The sequence below is a fragment of the Stegostoma tigrinum genome, chromosome 7 (genome assembly GCF_030684315.1).
Source record: "Stegostoma tigrinum isolate sSteTig4 chromosome 7, sSteTig4.hap1, whole genome shotgun sequence".
Lineage (NCBI taxonomy): Eukaryota > Metazoa > Chordata > Chondrichthyes > Orectolobiformes > Stegostomatidae > Stegostoma > Stegostoma tigrinum.
The window spans coordinates 212839-218838 of NC_081360.1; positions in this window are offsets into that span (position 1 = coordinate 212839).

The following is a 6000-nucleotide window of genomic DNA, read 5'->3' on the forward strand; positions in this document are numbered from 1 at the left end:
TACACATCGCTGTGAGGAGAAAGAGATAGATAAATAGATAGGTAGATAGATATATAGATAGATAGATAGACAAATAGACAGACGGACAGACGGAAGGACGGACAGACAGACAGACAGACAGACAGAGATTGGGGCAACAAGAGATTGGGGCAACAAGCCATCCCTTCTCAGGAAGGTTACATTTTCTCCCTGTCTGAGTTGAATCATGCCAAAGCATATTCTTAATCCGAATGTGTCTGAACACGTCTTTCCTGTTTGTTCGTATAAAAAATGACTCCCCTTTTCATCAAAAATCAGTCGAGCTAAGCATTGAACATCTTCAAAAACCAAGTCTTCACTGACCTGGAGGTGAGAATAGACAGCACAACACGAAGAAAAGAGAATACCTTTGTACTAGTCTTAAATGAGAGTGCCCTTATTTTTTAAATGTGTTAATCTCACACCATGTCACCATCTCTTCAGAGTTTGAAGGATAAAACCAATTAATAACAGGCATAGACCTCAAGCCAACTCCGCCCCCCCACCCCCCCATTTTACCATTAAGACTTTTCAATCAAACATTTATCAAGCTCAGCCTCCAGTGCTCTTTCGGGAAGATAGATTACAAAAAGGATAAGGTCATGAAAATGTAAGAAATTAGAGCAGAATAGGCCATTCGTCCACCACAGTCTGCTTTGCTGTTCGATCATGCCTGATATGTTTCTCAAACCTATTCTCCCGCGTTCTTCCTTTAACTCTTGGTCGTCTCATCAATCAAACAGTTGTGTCTGTGTCTTGAAGATACAATTGGCTCTGCATGCTTTCATGTCTGTGTGCATTTGTGTAAACATTTACATATGTATTTGAGTGCCTGTGTCCATGTGTGCCCCCATGTGTATGTCAGTTTGTACGTTTCTGTGTTTGTCTCAATTTTTGACCGCATGTTTTCATCAATCTCTGTGTCGTTGTGTGAATTACTACAGTATTATGTATTTACAGGTTTGTGCATAATATTGTGCCTGCATTCTGCCTGTACTGAGATTTCTGTTATTTTGGGGTATACCCATTGAAATGGGGTCGAACACCAACACCCCCTGCAAATCTGGATTTGCTCTTTTGTTTAAAATACTACAATGCTACCCTCTGCTGGTCTCCCTGCACCACTGCAAAAGCTGTCGGCTTTTTCCCCAGAAAATAATGAAGCTTGTAAATCTCTCACATTACATGACTGAGTCGTTTTTTAAATAATACCTTTGTGTGAGGTGATGTAGTTTTGTCGAAATCACACTGAAAGACTATGTAAAATAGTCTGTACAAGCGAGTTTTGAGAAGGTTTGTAGCTCAGGTTGAGGTACTGGATGTGAGTTTGCTCGCTGAGCTGGAAGGTTAGTTTTCAGACGTTTCACCACCTTTTTTTACTTTCTTTTAAAAAATATACTTTATTCATAAGATGTACAAATAATAAAACATATTTATACACCTACCCCGTCATGCAAGCCGCTCGGCGTTACCCAGGGGTTACGTACACCAACTAAAGGAAAAAAAAACAAAGAAAAAAAAAACAAAGCAAAGAAAATACCCCAGCAGTTGTCTCCCCGCACAGTCCCCATTGGCCCAGTGACCAGATGGGGAAGGCACCAGCTGGGCCCAGTTACCAGATAGGGCCCTTTTTTACCATTCTGGACGAGAGGTTTCATATGGTGGCCTTACCCCACTGTGCCTTGGCAGCAGCTGTCCCAAGCTTTCGAGCGTCCCTCAGCACATAGTCCTGGGCCTTGAACTGCACCAGTCTGCAACACTCGGTCAGGGTCAGTTCTTTCAGCTGGCAGACCAGCAAGTTGCGGGCAGACCAAAGAGTGTCTTTCACCGCATTGATGGTCCTCCAGGCGCAGTTGATGTTGGTCTCGGTGTGCGTCCCGGGAAACAGCCCGTAGAGCATGGAGTCCCACGGCACGGAGCTGCTCGGGACGAACCTCGATAAATACCACTGCATCCCCCTCCAGACCTCCTGCGCATAGGCACACTCCAGAAGGAGGTGATCGACAGTCTCCTCCCCGCACCCCCGCAGCCACCTCGAGGGCAGCGTGCGTTGGCACAGAGATTCCGGACATGCATAAAGGATCTCACTGGCAGAGCCCCTCTCACCGCCAGCCAAGCAATGTCCTTGTGCTTGTTTGAAAGTTCTGGCGATGAGGCATTCTGCCAAACAACTTTGGCAGTCTGCGTGGGGAACCATACGACGGGATCCACCCTCTCCTTTGCCCGAAGGGTCTCAAAGATACTACGTGCTTACCACTGCCTGACGGCCTTGTGGTCAAAGGTGTTTCCCTTCAAAAATTTCTCCACGAAGGACAGGTGGTACGGCATGGTCCAACTACTCGGAGTGTTCCGCGGCAACGAGGCCAGGCCCATCGTTCGCAACACCGGGGACATGTAGAACCTCAGTAAGTAGTGACACTTGGTGTTTGCATACTGAGGATCTACGCACAGCTTGATGCAGCCGCACACAAAGGTAGCCATCAGGGCGAGGGTGGCGTTCGGTATGCCCTTTCCCCCATTTCCCAGGCCTTTGTACATGGTGTCCCTGTGGGCCCGGTCCATCCTCGACCCCCAAATGAAGTGGAAGATGGCCCGGGTGACAAAGGCGGCGCAGGTTCAAGGAAAAGGCCAGGCCTGTGCCACATACAACAATACCAAAAGACCCTCGCACCTGACAACCAGGTTCTTACCCGCGATGGAGAGGGACGGGAGCGACCACCTGCCCAGCTTCTGCTTCAGTTTGGTGATACGCACCTCCCAAGTCTTAGTGCAAGCCCCAGCTCCACCAAACCAAACACCCAGCACCTTCAGGTAGCCTGTCCTGACGGTGAAGGGGATGAAGGAGCGGTCGACCCAGTTCCTGAAGACCATGACCTTGCTCTAACCCCTATCGACTTTGGCACTCGAGGCCAGTTCAAACTGGCTGCAGATGTCCAATAGTCTCCTTACGGACCGACGATTGGTGCAGAAGACAGCGACATCGTCCATGTACAAGGAGGTCTTGACCTGGAGGCCTCCGCTGCCTGGGATAGTCATGCTCTTCAGGCTCACGTCCTTCCTGATGGATGCGGCGAAGGGCTCCACACAGCACATTAACAAGGCAGGAGAGCGCGGGGTGCGTTGCCTAACTCCAGGTCTGGCGGAGAAACTGTCCAATTCCCACCTGTTGATTGAGACTGCGCGAACGACGTTGGTGTAGAGCAGCCGGATCCAATTGCGGATGCCCTCCCCAAACACCAATTTGGAGAGCACATCCCTCATGTAAGCATGAGAGACCCTGTCGAAGGCCGTCTCCTGGTCCAGGCTGACGAGGCAGGTGTGCACCCGCCTGTCCTGTACGTAGGCGATCATATCCCTGATGAGTGCGAGGCTCTCAGTGATCTTCCTGGCCGGCACTGCACAGGTTTGGGCAGGATGAATCACCGACTCCAGGACAGACCTGACCTGGTTGGCTATGACCTTGGCCACGATTTTGTCGTCCACGTTCAATAATGAAATGGGACGCCAATTCTTAATTTCTTCCCTCTCCCCCTTCCTCTTGTAAATGAGGATGATGATGCCCTTCCTCATGAACTTGCACATTTCCGCTGCCCGAAGCGCACTATCGTACACCTCCAGCAGGTCCTGGCCGACCAGGTCCCACAGAGCGGAATACAGCTCGACCGGTAACCCTCGCTCCCACGAGTCTTATTCCTCTCCAAGGACTTGAGGGCTCTGGTCAGCTTATCCAGGCATATTGGCCGGTCCAGCCACTCCCTCGTGCCACCGTCTAAGACCTCCGTGATAGACGACAGGAACGACTCAGAGTCCGTGGCCTTTGCGTGGTACAGTCCGGCATAGAAGGATCTATTGATCCTCAAAATGTCGGGCCGAGACGACGTCACCGAGCCGTCATCCTCTTTTAGCTGGCTAAGCACAGAGCTCTCTTTTTGCACCTTCTGAAAGAAGAAACGCGAGCACATCTCATCCTGCTTCACGCAGCGACCCTGGACTGGAAGATTATCCTGGAGGCCTCCATGGCAAAGAGCGAGACTTGCTGGCACCTCATCTGCCGGAGTTCCTCAGTGACATCGCCCCCATCAGCTGCAGAAGGAGCAGATTCTGCACCCTTTTCTGGAGTTGCGGCAGCTTTCCCCGCCTCTCACTCGCCTTCCGAACACCTTTGAGGACAAAGAAACTCTTGATGTTCTCCTTCACCGTTTCCCACCAGTCGCCGGGAGAATCGAAGAGGGGTTTCACGGTTCTCCAACCAGCTTACTCCCTCTTAAGCTCCTCGACGTTCTCTGGGGTCAACAGCGTCGTGTTGAGCATCCACGTCCCCTTGGCAGCCGGCTGGTCGTCCTGTAAGTGACAGTCGGCCAGCAGGAGGCAGTAGTCAGAGGAAACACTGGCTCGAGGCCGGTGGACCTGACTGAGAACACCCGTGACACAAACAGGAAGTCTATCCTTGAGCGAATAGACCCATCTGGCCGTGACCAGGTGTACCTCCGCTGCGCTCCGTCTGCAGGGGTGCTGAAGACGTCGAGCAGCTTGGCGTCCTTCACTGTGCCCATCAGGAATCTGGACGTGACGTCCAGTTCACTCCCCCCACCCGATGTCCCCACGCCAGACCTTCCATCTGCATCGATGATACAGTTGAAGTTTCCGCCGAGGATGATCGGCCTGGATCTAGCCAGCAGGGGTGGAAGCCGCTGCAGGACGGCCAACTGCTCACTCCGTACCGCAGCGGCGTACACGTTGATCAGCCTCAGGGGAGCGCTCCTGTTGGTGACATCAGCCACTAGGAGGAGCCCCCCAACACCCCCTGAACTTGAGAGATGGTGAAGTTGCGCCCCCGCAGCAGAATAGCCCGGCGCGAGGAGAGACAGCCGTTATCCCCCGACCAGATCGAAGGCCCAAAGGTCCAGGCGCCCGACCATTTCCCGTACCTGCTGAGCTGCGGTATCCCACATTCCTGCAGAAACAGGAGGTCTGCCTTGACGGTGGTCAGGTAGGCTAACGTGGACACACATCTTGCAGTGGACTTGACCCTGCGCACATTAATGCTCGCAACTCGTACCCCCATTTTGGGCAGTGACGGCAGTACCCTCCCCGAGTCTAAGGTCCATCCCCTCCATCTGTCCCTTCATGCCCATTGCCCGGACGATCTGCTTGATGCTCTCTGGGCTCAGGAAACCGTCCGTGCTGCCTTCCTGGTGGCATCTCCCCGTCGGGGGTACGGAGGCAGGGGAGTCCGGCTCTGGGTCAGGCTGGGGACACGCTGTTTCCTGCTTCCCGCCTGGTGGTCTTGGGGGGACCTCCAGGGCCCCAGCGGCGTGTGGCTGGGTGTCAGAGGGAGCCTCAGGACGCCTCCCATCACCTGGAATCGGGGTGCTGCTTTCCTTTTCCCTTGACATAACAGCTCTGTTCACATCCATCAACATCCACCTGTCAAAAGAAACACTGACTACACTATTATGAGAAGAACCAAAGACACACACACTGGACACCACCAACATCATCAGCAAGGACAACATCATCAAGCTAGTGGACCTATGCCTCACCACCCACTTCACTTTCAATAACAAAGCCTACAGACAAACCAACGGTACACCCATGGGATCTCCAATATCAGGGTTCTTAGCAGAGGCAGTAATGCAGAGACTCGAACAAACAGCTCTGCCAATCATCCAACCCAAACTTTGGGTCCACTATGTGGATGATACCTTTGTCATCACGAAACAAAACAAATTAGAGGAAACCTTCAAGACCATCAATAATACCTTTACTGGCAACACATTCACAAAAGAGGAGGAAAACAACAGCAAACTGCCATTCCTAGATGTCACAGTAGAGCGAACAGCCAATGGGGAACTTCAAACCAGCGTCTACAGGAAAACAACACATTCGGACCAAATACTGAACTACAGGAGCAACCATCCCAACACCCACAAACGAAGCTGCATTACAACATTATTCCAACAAGCCACCACACACTGCAGC